Raw genomic sequence first — 16108 nt, 5'->3', positions numbered from 1 at the left:
TTGATTTTAAATTAGGGGTAACTGTGCCTTCCTGACAGGTGGTTTAATAAGGTAATATACATTAAGCTGCCTGACACTTTGTAGGTACTGGGTAAGTATGGGTTTTTTCAACTTTCTGGGCCAGCACAAACATACCACATGCATCATTCCCACCCATCGTTGCCAGTATATTAGTATCACTGCACTGACCAGTACTCACCATTGTTGTAGGCCAGCTCTATATAATCTTTCTATTATCTCTTACTGTTGCTTTAAGTCTCATACCCCTAGCAAGAATACATGGGAAATGCAATTGTTAACCTGAAAACAAGGAGAATTTGGAGACCTTATGCTGCTTACATTTTCAGGGTCTGGTTCCAAATTACAATGTAAGCAGCCTGAGGCTCACTTCTCTGGAAGAAAGAGATGTCCACATCTGCCACGTTGCTCAATTTGAGGGGGTCGATTCACATCATACAGTATCTTGTGTTGTACACCAATAGTACAGTGTGAAGGGTCCTTTGAATAACTTGCTGTTCTCATTGATATTATATGATTGATGGCGGGGGGGAGTAGGGAGATATGTACAAATTGTTCTTCATTTTAGGCAAGACCACGAACCTAGGTTTTGAGATCATTAAAGATTACAGGGTAATTATCAAAAAAAAAATGAAACAATTATCAGTGCTACATATAAGTGTCAACATTATTTTCAGAACAGATATTACCATTATAATATACTGATATTAATACTAACCAAGGATTTCTGGGAAAATTTTCCTTCATCACTAAAGGTTAGAGTTGTCATTGCTGTCATGTTCTATGGGGTTACATGTCCTGCATCTGCTTGTCTCTTTAACAGAAGGGCTTATATATCTAGAGAAGGTGAGGTCTTCACAATGGGAAGAGAAAGATTTTAAGTCTTCATTATCAGTGTAGAACAAGTAATTTTAGATCCCAAGATAACCTAACAATAGAGAGATGATGGTGTTTATCATCTTGGGCTGCTTGTGCATGAATATTATTAATCATCAACTTAATCCTGAATATCTTGGGACTGCAGCAGAGTTCCAGGATTGCATTTCTTAATGTCTTCATTACAGCTGTAAATCTCAAAATAAATACAATAATTACAAGGAAGCATCAGCAGCTGGGGCAATTAAATGCTAGTTGCCTTCTGCTATGCAGAGACTTGCATTAAGCAAAATGTGTGCTCTTCATTACAGAACAATTCTTTACAGATAAATGTTCCACAGTAGAAATGTCGCTCCTTCTGCCAAAGGAAGAAACTTATCAGGGAGGGTGCCATCCCTGGGGTCCCTGGATATCCAAATGGAGATGCTCAAGCTCAAATGTGAAAGAGAAATGGGACATGAAATCTTCAGGTCCCTGGGGCTCCACTAATCAGATGACTGGGCACAAAGATGGGTTTTCTCATTTCAGATTGAAGATGTATTTGCCACAGAAAATCAACCAAGTAATCAACAAATATTTACTGAAGACAAACCATCATCGTCCTTGTCATCAACTACAAAAACTTATTTTGTGTGTAACACACACATTACCTGGATTAGACCACAGAAGAGCAAAACTCTGGATTGTAATAGGGGAAACTAAATATGACTACAAAGATAATAACACAGAAATTTCAACAGAAAGTACTATACAGTAAGAGATATAGGGATAGCCACTTTAGTGGGCATTATTCTAGAGTCATGATATGTTTAATAAGAAATATAAGAACTGATCCCTGTGCTTAGGGAATCACAGTTTAATTGGGGGATGAACTAAACATAAAACTATGAGAAAGCAATAGGATATAAAGAGCTAAGTTACAGATGCAGAATGAAAACCTGTGAAGATTGGAAACAAAAAAAGAGAGCAGACTCTATGGCGTCAATAGTCAGGGGTGGCTCCATGGAGGGGAGAGAGTGCTTTAGAAATCCTTTAAAGTCAGAGACAGTTTGGATAAATGAAGGGGAGAAGGGAGAGTTCAAGGCTTCAGGTGAAAATATCTTTAGTTTTGGTAAACTTTGGAGAGTTGGTCAGCAAATCATTTATTCAACATCAGCGTTCTGATGGAGGAACTGGACTATTTTGTTCTATAAATTATTGAGAAAGGTTATTGAAATCTCTGAATATAATTGTAAATTTGTCTACTTCTTGTAGATTATATATGTTTTATCAGTTATATTGATAAAATAATTCACATACCATACAGTTTACCTGTTTAAACTGTGTAATTCAATGGCTTTCAGTAGATGCAGAGAGTTCTGCAACCATCACCACAACCAGTTTTAGAACATTCTTATTCCCCTACACTCCTCTAAATCCCCACCCCTTAGCTGCTAGGAACGTAAAATAGTGCATTCCCTCTGGAAATAGCCAGCTTCTCAAAAAATTAAACATAGAATGATCATATTACCCAGGAATGTCACTCTTAGGTACATATCCAGAAGACTTGAAAACAGAGACCCAAAGATACTTGGACACCAGTGTTCATAGCAGCACTATTCACAATAGCCAAAAAGTGGAAACAACCCAAGTGTCCATCAACAGATGAATGAGTAAACATGCTGTAGATACATACAATGGAATACTATTCAGCCATGAAAAGGAATGGAGTTCTGATACATGGTACCATATTAACGATCCTTGAAAATATTTTAAGTGAAATAGGCCAGATACAAAAAGGACAAATATTGTATGATTCCACTTACATGAGGTATCTAGAATAGGAAATTCATAGGGACAGAAAGTAGAATAGAGCTTACCAGTGCCCAGAGAAGGGCAGAATGGGGAGCTATTGCTTAATAGTTAGAGTTTCTGTTTGGAATCATGAAAAAGTTCTGGAATTGATAGTGGTGGTGGTCACACAACACTGTGAATGTCCTTAATGCCACTGAATTGTACACTTAGAAATGGTTAAAATGGTAAACTTCATTATTTATATTGTAATTAAAAAATTTACACTACAAAAAAGGCAAATACAAAAGGAATGCAGGAATGGAGAGAAGGAGGGACAGAAAAATAGAAGACAGATTTGTCATAGGTGTCGCCCCCTACATTGTGTGCCTACCCACGCGACTGGCCAAGTTCTGCTGGTGGGGCCGGGCTGCTCCGGATGTGGGTCAGGCACGCTGCTCCAAGTAGCTAGGCATCTGCACAGTTAACTTTCCTGAACAGGTGGCAATCCTGCAGTTTATGTACCCACTGGCATTTCCTGTGATTGGGCCAGTGTTGCAAGTGGAGAGGTTCATTGCTGGTGGTGCGCAGAGGCGGGTACCCAGACTGTAAGAATAGGAGAACCCCTTGAAGACTGATGCCAAGAATACCTTCAAAGAGAACTTCCCTGGGGATATCTTCAATGTGTCCACCTTTGACTGCTTCAGATCGGAAAAAAAATCTTTGATTCTTAGAGTCACTTACTTCAGCTATTCAAGGTGATATTGAGTAAGTTAAGAAACAGCTAGACTTACCAGAACATTTGGAGCTCAAAGAAGACAATGACTTCCAGGTTCCTAAAGGAAACTAATGAATGGCCACTGGGGAGAAATCATCTGTCTTATTTATTCATCCACTGCTTATAACTATGCAACTTATTTTGGTTATATTCCTAAAGCTGTGTATTCGTATAAAGAGTATAATGTATTTACCACATTATGCTTTAAGTTAAACCCATCATGTGTCAGTACTAAAAAGAGTCATCCTAAAAAAAAAAAAAAAATCAAGATTTTTTAATGTATGTGTTAGTTAAAAACACTTTCAAAGCTTTCTAAAATATACCACTAGAAAGGTCTTAAAACTGCCTTATGATGGAAATAAAATGCATCCTTTACTATAAAAGGCAAGTTTTTAATTTGAGTTGAGAACTGTAAAATCCAGCATGGATGCCATCGAATAGTACGCGCTCTAAACAGAGAAGGCTTAGAAAAGCAAATGCACTGAACAAAGGTTTCATGTTTATGACAAACCTAAGGGGAAAAATCCAGACTTTGTATTTTGTATGTATTTTGAATTAATGTTTTATTATTGACATAAAGACCTGTGACATTTCATTTTATTCAGTTCCTTCATGAGATCAAATCATTGTACCACAGTCCACGTTGGTATAGATCTACATCAATTCTAAATACTCTAGGTTCCATCCTTCTTCCATGTTTTGTCCATATATATTTTTTTAAAGATTTTATTTATTTGCCAGAGAGAGACAAAGCAAGAGAAGGAACACAAGCAGGGGGAGTGGGAGAGGGAGAAGCAGGCTTCCCGCGGAGCAGGGAGCCAGATGTGGGGTTCGATCCCAGGACTCTGGGACCATGACCTGAGCCGGAGGCAGACAATTAACGACCGAGCCACCCAGGCGCCCCTCCATTTTTTTGACAAAGTAAAATGACTTTTTCATTCCATAGTTCTCATTTTTGTGTTAATACTTCTCACTCCTTTGTCAGAGTACATATTCTTCAACATTTTCTTGACTTAGGTTCTTCTTTCCTTGAAATGACTGTCAGTGTCAGTCATTGTCCATTGAGATTATTTTGCAACCATACTTATGAGAGATTGACTGTTTATACCATTTCATCCTTTCACTGTATTAATGATGATGATCATGTATATCTGTATTGATTAGAAAAAAAAACTTTTGTCTTTAGGTTTCTTCGGGATTTAAATGAATAAATAGCAGTTCACTTATATATCCAACTCAAAGAACAGAGAATGCTTGTTTTCCCCCTGGGAAAACTATTTAAGGGCCAATTAAATTATGAAATATTTAGAAGGTTATTTATTTTAATGTAATGATGTGCTCCTAAGCAAGTCTAAGCTGTTATAGGTGTGTATGCACTGTAATTCGATGTCATTCTAAAGAGAGCTTGTATCTTGAAAGAAAGGCATAATAAAGTTGTAGTTAAAAAATCTTCATACTGATATATTTTTCTTCAACTATGTGATTTTTATTTAAAGATTTTATTTATTTATTTGAGAGACAGAGAGAGCACAAGCAGGGGGAGCAGCAGAGGCAGAGGGAGAAGCAGGCTCCCCATTGAGTGGGGAGCCCGACATGGGGCTCTTGATTCCAGGACCCTGGGATCACGACCTGAGCCGAAGGCAGACGCTTAATGGATTAAGCCACCCAGGTGCCACAACGATGTGATTTTTGATCACTTGAGTCTTTTTCTTTACACTGGTAGAAGTTTGAGATCACTGCATATTTAGAAGCTAAGATTACTGATTGCTTTGGGCTCCTGAAACAGTTGAATGTATCATCGTTCACCTGAGCGACAGATCTGGTGGGCGTCTTGGGGTGGGGGGAAGAAGTGTATAGAAGATACCTTTAAAGGTGATGATATTATAAATTAGTTTCCCTAATTTGCATAAATTAATGAGCTGATTGCACTAAAGACATTTCCAAAGTATATAGGAAAATATCTAAAACTGATGTTGAGGTGCCGGGACATGGATAAATGCAACTGGGTCGTGTTTCCCTTTTTGCTGTAGGAATTTGTGGCAAACAGAATAGCTTGTGGCTTTTACATTTCTTCCTTAGTAAAATATTGGTTCATCTCCCCCTCTGATTTACTCCCCTTCATCCTTCCCCTCCTGCTATCTTTTTTTTTCTTAACATATATTGCATTATTTGTTTCAGAGGTACAGATCTGTGATTCAACAGTCTTGCACAATTCACAGCACTCACCATAGCACATACCTTCCCCAATGTCTATCACCCAGCCACCCCATCCCTCCCACACCCCACTGCTCCAGCAACACTCAATTTGTTTCCTGAGATTAAGAATTCCTCATATCAGTGAGATCATATGATACATGTCTTTCTCTGATTGACTTATTTCACTCAGCATAACACCATCCCCTTCCATCCACATCATTGCGAATGGCAAGATCCCATTCCTTTCGATGGCTGCATAATATTCTATTGTGTATATATACCACCTCTTCTTTATCCATTCATCTGTCGATGGACATCTTGGCTCTTTCCACAGTTTGGCTATAGTGGACATTGCTGCACGTACCCCTTCGGATCCCTACATTTGTATCTTTGGGGTAAATACCCAGTAGTGCAATTGCTGGATCGTATGCTAGCTCTATTTTCAACTGTTTGAGGAACCTCCATACTGTTTTCCAGAGTGGTTGCACCAGCTTGCATTCCCACCAACAGTGTAGGAGGGTTCCCTTTCTCGACATCCCCGCCAACATCTGTCGTTCCCTGACTTGTTCATTTTAACCATTCTTATGGGTGTGAGGTGGTATCTCATTGAGGTTTTGATTTGGATTTCCCTGATGCTGAGCGATGTTGAGCACTTTTTCATGTGTCTGTTGGCCATTTGGATGTCTTCTTTGGAAAAATGTCTGTTCATGTCTTCTGCCCATTTCTTAATTGGATTATTTGTTCTTTGGGGGTTGAGTTTGATAAGTTCTTTATAGATTTTGGATACTAGCCCTTTATCTGATATGTCATTTGCAACTATTTTCTCCCATTCTGTTGGTTGTTTTTGGTTTTGTGGACTGTTTCTTTTGCTGTGCAAAAGCTTTTTATCTTGATGAAATCCCAATAGTTCATTTTTGCCCTGGCACCCTTTGCCTTTGACGATGTTTCTAGGAGGAAGGTGCTGTGGCTGAGGTCGAAGAGGTTGCTACCTGTGTTCTCCTTTAGGATTTTCAGGGACTCCTGTCTCATGCTTAGGTCTTCCAACCATTTGGAGTCTATTTTTGTGTGTGCTGTAAGGAAATGGTGCAGTTTCATTCTTCTCCATGTGGCTGTCCAATTTTCCCAACACCATTTGTTGAAGAGACTGTCTTTTGCCATTGGACATTCTTTTCTGCTTTGTCAAAGATGAGTTGACCATAGAGTTGAGGGTCCATTCCTGGGCTCTCTATTCTGTCCATTGATCTATGTGTCTGTTTTTGTGCCAGTACCATACTGTCTTGATGATGACAGCTTTGTGATAGAGCTGGAAGTCCGGAATTGTGATGCCGAGGGAGTGGGATTTTTTTAGATCACTGTAATAGTTGGTCCCCCAGGGGTGGGCAAGTCCTGTTCCGCTGTTGAAGTTGTCTCTAGCGGTTGGAGTGTGTATTACAATCCCATAGGGAAATGGCAGGGGGGCTACAGTGGTCGGCAGGCTATTGTTAATTGATGATTTTTATGGGTGGGTTCCATATGATGAGATGTGAGATCTTATGGCTAGGGATCCTCATTAAGTGCCCATAAAGAGTGCTTTTTCTGAGTTTAATAGTAGATATACTTTTATTACTTTTAATAGCCCTCCTTCTTCTTGGTACCCCAATGAGCAGTGCATTACAATGTTGCCTGCATTTTATCCGTGTGTGGATGAGTGTTTGAGAACGGAAAATGTTGGCAATGCCTCTACAAATTGTACACTGGAACATCCAAAGAATAAAATTGTATTTTTGACAAAAAATAGGAAGTATCTTCCTGTGATTCTTAGTTTAAACCAGGGGAGGGGGCCTTTTTGTGGTATTGGTAATGAGTACCATAGTCCTTCCTAGGGAACATTATCAGACTCTATTGGGAACTTGGTCTTTGTTATTGTGGAAGAATCAGGAGTCGACAGATTATTTGTCTCCTGTTTCATTTTCCATGAACATTTCCACAATATTTGGTTTCACATCTCTGCCATTGTGAAATCATCCCAGATTTGGCAGCAGCTCACCCTTCTGTGCAAAGGGTATGTTTGAACCAAGAAAAAAAGCAGCTTCTGGGTGACTGGGAGACTCTAGGATCAGAATGCTGTTGGTAGGCAGTTACTGTGACCCTAAATTCTGAACAAGCTCCTGACACCCAGACTAAATAGATTTCAGATTTAGAAACTTCAGATAGAAATTTTGTGTCCATGATGAAAACTAAAGAACACGTGTGATCCTTAAACCGAACTCTAACCCTTAACTTTAACCCTAAAAGCTAACGTGACCCTAAACCCCAAACTGGAACCCTGAATCTCAAACCTGAAACTGAACCCCATAACCAAACTCTGAACCCAAGCCCTGAATCCAAGCCCTGAACCGAAACCCTGAACCAGAACTCTGAGTCATGAGCCCTGAACCCAAACCCCAGCAAGAACCCAAACCCAAATGTGACCTTAAACTTTATCCCCTAAGCCCTAAGTCTTAAACCCTAAATCATAAGCCTAAAGCCCTAGGCTCTAATCCTAACCATTAACCTCACCCTCACCCAAAACCCTCACCCTCACCCTGATCCTAAACCCAAACCTTGATCTAGAACTCTGACCCAAACCTGAACCTGAACCCAGACCCAAACCCTTGACCACACTTTGTTTATGCATTCACCATGGATGGACATTTGCATGGTTTCTACCTTGTGATTATCGTGAACATTGTTCGGGTTTGGGGGCTAGGGTTAGGGTCTTGGGCTGGGGTCAGGACCAGGCTTGAGATCAAGTTTGGGTCGGAATCATGTTCAGTCAGGGCCAGGGCACTGTTAGAGTCAGGGACTGTTGTCATTGCGTATTGTTTCCAATTAATTATTTCTTAGCTATTTTTGGAGAAGTTGGGGGATATTGGGCTCCATTCAGCTTGAATTTTCAGAATTTAATGGCTTCAACTGGACCCAGGGAGAGAGCAGGTGTTTCCATTGAACGGGGAGCTCACCTTGTCCTGCACTGCCTCCCCCGCCTGCAGAGGGCGCACGACCCCAGCTCCCGCCCGGAGCCCAGAGCTCGGCCTGCAGCCGTCGTGACAGGGGCGGACCTCCTCAGAACCTGAGGTGGAGGCTTCTGGGGGCCGTGGGGCGCGTCCACGCTGCCAGGAGCCCGGCCTCCTCAGGCCCCGCCGCGGGAGGAGAAGGTGAGGACAAGCCGTCTGAGCGGGGACCGCGGAGGGGGCCCGAGCTCACAGGACGCAGCGGAGGAAGGGCGGGTGCGCAGACCGTGGGGTGTCCGTGGCTCTGTGTGCGGTGACGTGGGGTCCCCGCGGTGCCGTGCGCGGGGCTGTCGGGGCTCCCCTCTCTGGCCTCGGATCCGCTCCGGCGGCCCCCGCGTCCGTGTCCACGCGCACCCGGAGTCGGTTCCTGGGCTGCTCCCGCGGTCTGCGGTCCGGGCCGGCCGCCCGCCGCTGTGCTCCGGCTCCCCCGCCTCGGCCCCGCGGCTCCTCCCCGCGTCCACACCCGCGTCAGGGCTGTGGGTTCCGTGTCTGCGAAGACCCCGCTGGAGGCCCGTAGCGGCGGCGCGGACTCTGCGGACGGCGGGGGGAGAGTAGACATGTCCGCAGCGTCCGCTCTGCCCTGAGCGCAGGGCGTCTTCCCGGCGTGTCTCCCTCGACGTCCGCGGTCCGTGTCTCACGGGGTCGGAGAGCAGGTGTGTCGGCTCCTGGGGACGTGTGCTGCTCGGTGTGTGGTTCTTCTCGATGCGGCTGTGAAGGAGCCTGTGCTCCGCGGGTCTCGTCCTGACGGTGTGTGAGGAGCGCCTGGAAGTGCACCGGATTTTTGTCTCTCGGTTTTGCTCCTTGCCAACTTATCGAATTTATCCGTCCTGTTGACCTTAAACTGAAAGTGCCGGTCGTTTTACCAGCAAAATGGGTTTCTTTGGGAAGAGCAGAGACTTGCCGTCCGGGACAAGCCAGCTCCGGCCACATCGCGGACGAGAAAGGAAGGAGAGGAACAGCATGTCGTGGGGAAGGAGGAGGAAGCGGGGGGCGCTGTTCCGACGGGAAGTCCGCCGGAGAGAAGCAGGCTTCGGGGTGACGGCGGCTCGCCCCCCTGAGCTGCAGGGAGCGTGGAGTTCCTGGAGGAGCGGACACCTGCGTCCTCCGCTCCGGGGCCTGTGACCGATGGGTGTCTGCTGTGGAGGCTTCCGACCCCGGGCCTGTGACTGACGGCCGTTCCCGTCACTGACCCTGAGTGGCGGGCTCCCCGCTCCGGCCTCCCTGCTGGCGTCCCCAGTCCCCTCTCCTGAGGTGCCCGTCTTGCATTTTCACAGTTCTAACCAGGTTTTGGGGGAGGGTTGTGGAAAATGGGAATTCCAGATCCCACTGCTTCTGCTGCACCCGAGACACAGGGGCTGCTGATTGAATCCTCCCGCGAGTCTCTCGCTACCACGTGGCCTCCTTCAAGGGGAGTGGGCTCTCCGCGGTGGGGGAACCGGGTCTGGGAGGGCGCGGCCTCCGTCACAGTCTGGTGTCGTCTCTGCTTCCGTGACCTCGTGCTGACGTGGTTGTTTGTAGAGTCGTGGACTCTGCGGTGATTTCAGAGTGCGGTCAACCTGTCACCGCAGCGCAAATACGCTTTATCTCCACCACTCACCCCCAGCTGTCGTCTCCTTACCACATTTACCACACGGGGTGCTTCAGGGCGTGTTACCCCAAACAGGGACACTGTCCCGTGGAACCACCACAGAACCCTGAATGAGGAAATCATCGCGGTTTCCACATTTTAACCCAGACCACAGGCCCACTTCCACTGTCACCACCTGCCCCATGGTCTGAAAAGTCTTTCTCCATTCGGATCCAGGTTTCTTTTTCTGGAGCTGCTCCCAAGACTTTCCGTTATTTGCAGAACGCTGAGGGATTGAAGGAGCACAGATGGCTCTAATCTGAGTGGTGTTTTCTGTCTGGCTTCTGTCACTTGGGCTGTTTTCAGTGTCCATCCACGTTGTGACATGCGTCAGTCCTTCATCCACTTTTTCACTGTGGCTATTAAATAGTCAATTAATAGTCAATTTAATTAGTCAATATTAATCAATTAATTTCACTTCACTATTTATTAAACATAAATAACCTTTACCACCTAAAACATTTTAGGTACACAATGCTCTGGCCTTAGCTGAGTTCCCACGGTTGTACCTCATTCTCCAGAACATGTTCATTCTTCCCGAGGGAGACTCTGTATGGATTAAACACCCAACTCCCCATGATTTCTCTGGAGAAGGGTCTATCCAAGTCCTTTGTGTATTTTAAAATTAGGTTCTCTTTTTGTTGAGGAGTTGTAAAAGCTCTTTACGTATTCTGGACAACAGTCTCTTACTAGATACATAATGTACAAATATTTCCTTCTGGGGGCTGTCTTTTCACTTTCAGGATAGTCACTTCTGATGTACCAAGATTTTTAATTTTTTCCAACATTTGTTTTACTAGCGCGAGAGAGAGAGTGTGCGAGCGGTCGGGGGCAGAGGGAGAGGGAGAGAGACTCTCAAGCAGGCCCTACACTCAGTGTGGAGCCTGACATGGGGCTTGATATCACGACCCTGAGATCATGATCTGAGCCAAAATTAAGTTAGATGATTAACTGACTGAGCCAGCCGGGCATGCTGAAAAGATTTTTAATTTTGAGGATATTATTTTATCTATTTTTTCTTTCTTTTCTTATGCTTTGGTGTCAGAGCTAAAAGCATTGCTAAATCCAAGGTTATGAAGATTTATCCCCATTTATTTCTTCTAGAGTTAATAATTTTACCTCTTACATTTAAGCCTTTACTTATTTTGAGCTAACATTTCTATGTGGTATGAGGTAAGGGTCCAGTTTCATTCCTCTGCACATGGATAACCAATTGTCCCCCAAGTAATGTTGTCCACCCTTGTCAAAATTCAGTGGACCATAGAAGAAGGGGTTTATTTCTGGTCTCACTTAAATCCCACTGATCTGTATTCATACCTTTTTAAAAGGGTATGCAGAACAATAAAAATTGTTATTTTATTTATTTAAAAAAATTTTAATTAATTAACATAATGTATTATTTGCTTCAGGGTGAATGCATACCTTTACGACAGTATCACAACGTTTTCTTGACTGTTGCTTTGTATTAGATTTGAACTTTGGAAGTATGACCTTTCACCTTTGATTTTCTTTTTCAAGATTGTTCTGGCTATCTTGTGGTCCCTTGAAATTCCATATGACTGTTAGGATTTGCTTGTGCATTTCTTCCCAAAGGCCTTTGTGAATTTTCTTGGGAACACATTGAATTTCCACATCGCCTTGTGTTCTACTGCCATCTTATTAATAGTATGTCTTTTCATCACCATAGGGTGTCTTCAGAATTATTTAGGTTTCCCTTACTTTCTTTCAGCAATGTTTTGTAACTTTCAGTGTAGAAGATGTGCACCTTGAAGACATCTATACCTAAATATTTGGTTAATGTTGATGTTCCCTAAAATGGAATTGTTTTCTTAAATTCCTTTTTGGATGATTCATTGCTAGCGTATACAAATAAGAGAGATTTTGGGTATTGATATTTTGTCCTGTAACTTTGCTGAATTATGTAACTGACTGTAATCATTTTTTGTTGATTCTTTAGGAAGCTCTGTATAAGATGATGTCATCCCTGGTCTCTGAATAGACAGAGTTCCAGTGTTTCCTTTCACATGTGGATGCCTTCTTTCTTGGCTTATCCTTCTGGGTAGAACGTTCAGTCCAATATTGAGCAACAAGTGAAAACCAGCATCTTGTCCTTGTTCCTGATTTCAGAGTAGAGCTGTCCATCTTCAGACTTAAGCATGGTGTTTGCTAGAGATTTAATGAGAAAATTACTCCTTATTCCTGCTTTCATGAGTATTTATATCAGCAACAGACGTTGGACTTTGGTTAGAACATTTTCTGCATCAATTAATATGACCAGATGATTTATTAAAAATTCATTGTGCTGTATAACATTGCTTGTTTCACTCTATTGAATAACCTTTGAGGTGTTTGTGCAGACTCACTTGCTTAGGATGCACAGTCTATGAGCTCTTGGTTTTGCAATTCTTCTGATCTGGCTTCTTACATCTCTTTTAAGAAAGGTACAGGAATGTATTTTCCTGATTTTGTGGGGTTGGTAATAGTGGTTAGGGTTAGGGTTAGGGTTAGAGTTAGGAGTTAGGGATTAGGCTTAGGGTTAGGTTCTCCCTGTCCTCTGGTGCACAGAACCCATTCTCCTCTGTAACTAGAGTGATATTTTCAGAACATAACCTTTGGGCCTCTCTGTGGTCTGCTCCCCCCCTGCCCGTCCTCTCCAGCCTCACCCCTTCCACCGTGCCCCCCTCTTCTGTGGGCCACCCAAGTGTGTTCGTCCCACATGTGTCCTGGGCCTGACTACAAGCCTTTGCTTTTGCTCTGCCCTCTGCCGGGATCACTCTTCTATCCCCCTGCTTCATATCTGGCTTGTTCCCCCATTGGGGAACAAGGCATACCCACCTTCCCTGTGTGAACTATTTACTAACCTGCTGGGTATGGGGCAGGCACAGGGAAGTAGCCTTAGCACCTACGCAAAAACATCAGTCTCAGAGGGGCTCACCACAATTGCCTATAATGGGGGAGCTGCTGTCCTCACAGCGGGGAGCAGGTAGTACCCTTAAAGGGGGACCAGCCATGGGACATGGTTGGACAAGACTTCCAACCTTTTGGGGCCGGGGAGATGTAGACTGGACCTAGAAGCTCACACCCTTGGATTCAAGTCTGGGGCCTAAGCAAGCCCCCTCTTCTTCCTGGTGTCGTCTTTGGCCTTCCCTGTCCACGGGCTGGACCTGATTCCTGATGTGGCAGAGTTTGAGGGTGACCCCTCCTAGGAATACCAGTGGCTTACTGAGCACCTTATCAGCAGGATGCCCAGCAGCCTTCCAGGGAGGACCCTACAGGAAGTGGAGACAGGTCTGTGGGGGCCAGCGGCAGCCCACTCAAAGCAAAGTGGGATGGGTGGCCGGCCCTGCTGATTCTAGCCACTCTGTAAGACAGAAATGAGGGCTGTGCACAAAGGTGCTTCCTTCCTGGAAGGTGGGGATGGGATCTGGGGGGGGGGGGCAGTGGAGGGCACCTGCAGGGTTTACCCAGGAGCTCAGCACAGGGGGAGTGTTCCTGGCTCCAGCATGCTGACTGTGGGGCTGCATGGGTTTCCAGCCTCCGAAGCCTCAGGCTCCCCTTTGGAAGTCAGGCTGCTGATAGCCCCCATCTCTGGGAACAGACATTAGGGAGGTCCTGCTGGCAGATTCCCTCAGGAAGGTCAGGAGGTGGCTGCTGCTTAAAGCAGCCCAGGGCCCACCCCCTTGAAGAAGGTGCACATGTCCATGGCCCCCAACTCTGGTGTCCTGCTGCCAGCCTCTGGCAGTGACCCTCTTCCTGCCCTGTCCACTGCCCCTGTGGATACGTGGTCTTCCTGGAGCTGTTCCTGCAGACGGCAGAGAAGCACTTCATGGTGGGGCATGGGGTCAACTACTAGTTTTTCACCAATCACCCAGCTGCCCGGCCCCGTGTGCCCCTCCAGGTAGGCCGGAGGGTGGTGGTCCTCATGGTGGACACAGCATCACTTACTACATCTTCACCGACCAGCTGGTTGCTGTGCCCCGTGTGCCACTCTGGGAGGGCCGGAGGGTGGTGGTCGTCGAGGTCCGCGGCGTCCTGCTCTGGCAGGATGTGTCCATGTGGCACAGAGCGATGATCAGCCGCTTCTGCGAGCAGCACTTCCTCTGTGACGTGGAAGACCTGGTGTGCGTGGATGTGGATGCGGGAATGAAGTTCTGGGACCATGTGGGCATGGAGATCCTGCCTCCCCTCTTTGGCACCCCACACCTCGGTTTCTACTGGGGAGCCCATGAGGACTTTAGCTATGAGCGCTGGCCACATTCCCAGACCCACATCCCCAGGGACGAGGGCAACTTTTACTACATGGGGGCCTTTTTTGGGAATTGGTGGTGGAGATTCCCCGACTGACCTCGGCCTGTCACCAGGCGATGGTGGTCAACTGGGCCAATGGGATTGAGGCCATGTGGCCCAATAAGTGCCACCTCAAGAGGTACCTGCCGGGCCACAGGCCCACCAAGGTGCTGTCCCCAGAGGACCTGTGCGCCCCACGGCTGCTGGGCTGGCTGCCCCATCATTCTCCGGGTCATGAAGAAGCTGAGATCCATGGCTGTGCCCAAGAATCACCAGGACACCCAGAACTCATGAGGGGCTGCCCCCAGAGGCCATGCAGGACCCAGGGCTGCTGGCCTGGCCCCTGGAGGACCTGCAGGACCTGAGGCTGCTGGGCTGGCCCCCCATCATTCCCTGGGTCATGAAGAAGCTGAGATTTGTGGCTGTGCCCAAGAGTCACCAGGACATCTGGAAGTCATGAGGGGCTGCCCCCGTCTCCATCAGGGGGTGCTGCCTTGAGCGGAGCTGTCAGAGCAGATTCCTACTTCTGTCCCCTTGAGGGAAACTGTGGAGCCCAGCACTGCTTGCATGGGCACGCCAACGCCCCAGCCACCCCTGTGCACAGGAGGCCTGCCTGGGGGCACACGTTCCTCTCTTTGTGGTCACTACATTTTGATCATTTGGGGGTCATTTGCAACTGTGAACGGCTCCAGTTTTATGTCAGAGGTTTTTCTGTGTCAATGCTGAGCAACCATCTTAAAAAGAACTATTGAGTGAAAAGGTTTTCTCCGTGGTTCTAAACAGACATCACCTGCTGGGGCTGGGAGCAGTCCTGTAGCAGCCATGGACCCAGAACGGGTGCTGGCTGGGTCTTCCCTCCCAGTCCTTACACCTCACCACAGCCAAGGGGCATCAGGGTCAGGGTGCGCCGAGCCACCTCTCAGACCCCCCAGTGCCCTCACCACCAGAGGCCTTGGCCGTGGCCACTAGCTCGGCCTTCAGGAGCATGGGCTATATAAGGTTCCTGCCTTGGTTTTAAATGGCTATTTCTGTGCTGGTGTTTGTGAAATGTGGGCACTCGCTCTGTCTGGATGCGTGTCCCTTTGGATTCCTCAGTGCTCACCAGTGGGTTTGCACTTGTGCACTTTTTCCCCACCAGCTGCCTGCACTGTGTCTTAGCAAGCATTTACTGAGCTCAGTCACCCAAAAAGGGGCAGAGCGTGAGAGCGAGAACTAAGATACAGGCTCCCTGCTCCTGGGCCCTCCAGGGACTCACGACGGCCCCGACATCCTGACTCACTTCTTTTGTATTGTGGTATAATGGACATACACCTGATACCATGAAGCGTGTTTCAGTGGCAATAAGTATATTCCCTGTTCTGCACCGGCTACCTCCATCCATCGCCACAATGTTTTCATCATCCCAAACTGAACCTCTACCCACGAGACCCTAATCCCCCATTCCCCTTCCCCAGCCCCGACACCCAGCAGCTCCTTCCACCTCTGTGAATGGGAGTGCTCTCCATCCCTCACAAGTGGGGTCCT

The 16108-nt window shown here is 46.1% G+C and overlaps 1 pseudogene; it reads left to right on the top strand.

The window, feature by feature from the left end:
- The first annotated feature begins 11465 nt into the window (after positions 1-11465).
- On the top strand, positions 11466-15044 carry LOC113933880 (annotated as a pseudogene).
- The last annotated feature ends 1064 nt before the right edge of the window (positions 15045-16108 follow it).

The sequence above is a fragment of the Zalophus californianus genome, chromosome 2, assembly GCF_009762305.2.
Source record: "Zalophus californianus isolate mZalCal1 chromosome 2, mZalCal1.pri.v2, whole genome shotgun sequence".
In the NCBI taxonomy this organism is placed as follows: Eukaryota; Metazoa; Chordata; class Mammalia; order Carnivora; family Otariidae; genus Zalophus; species Zalophus californianus.
Note: the sequence above shows the minus strand (reverse complement) of the source record. Positions and strands in the feature narration are given on the sequence as shown.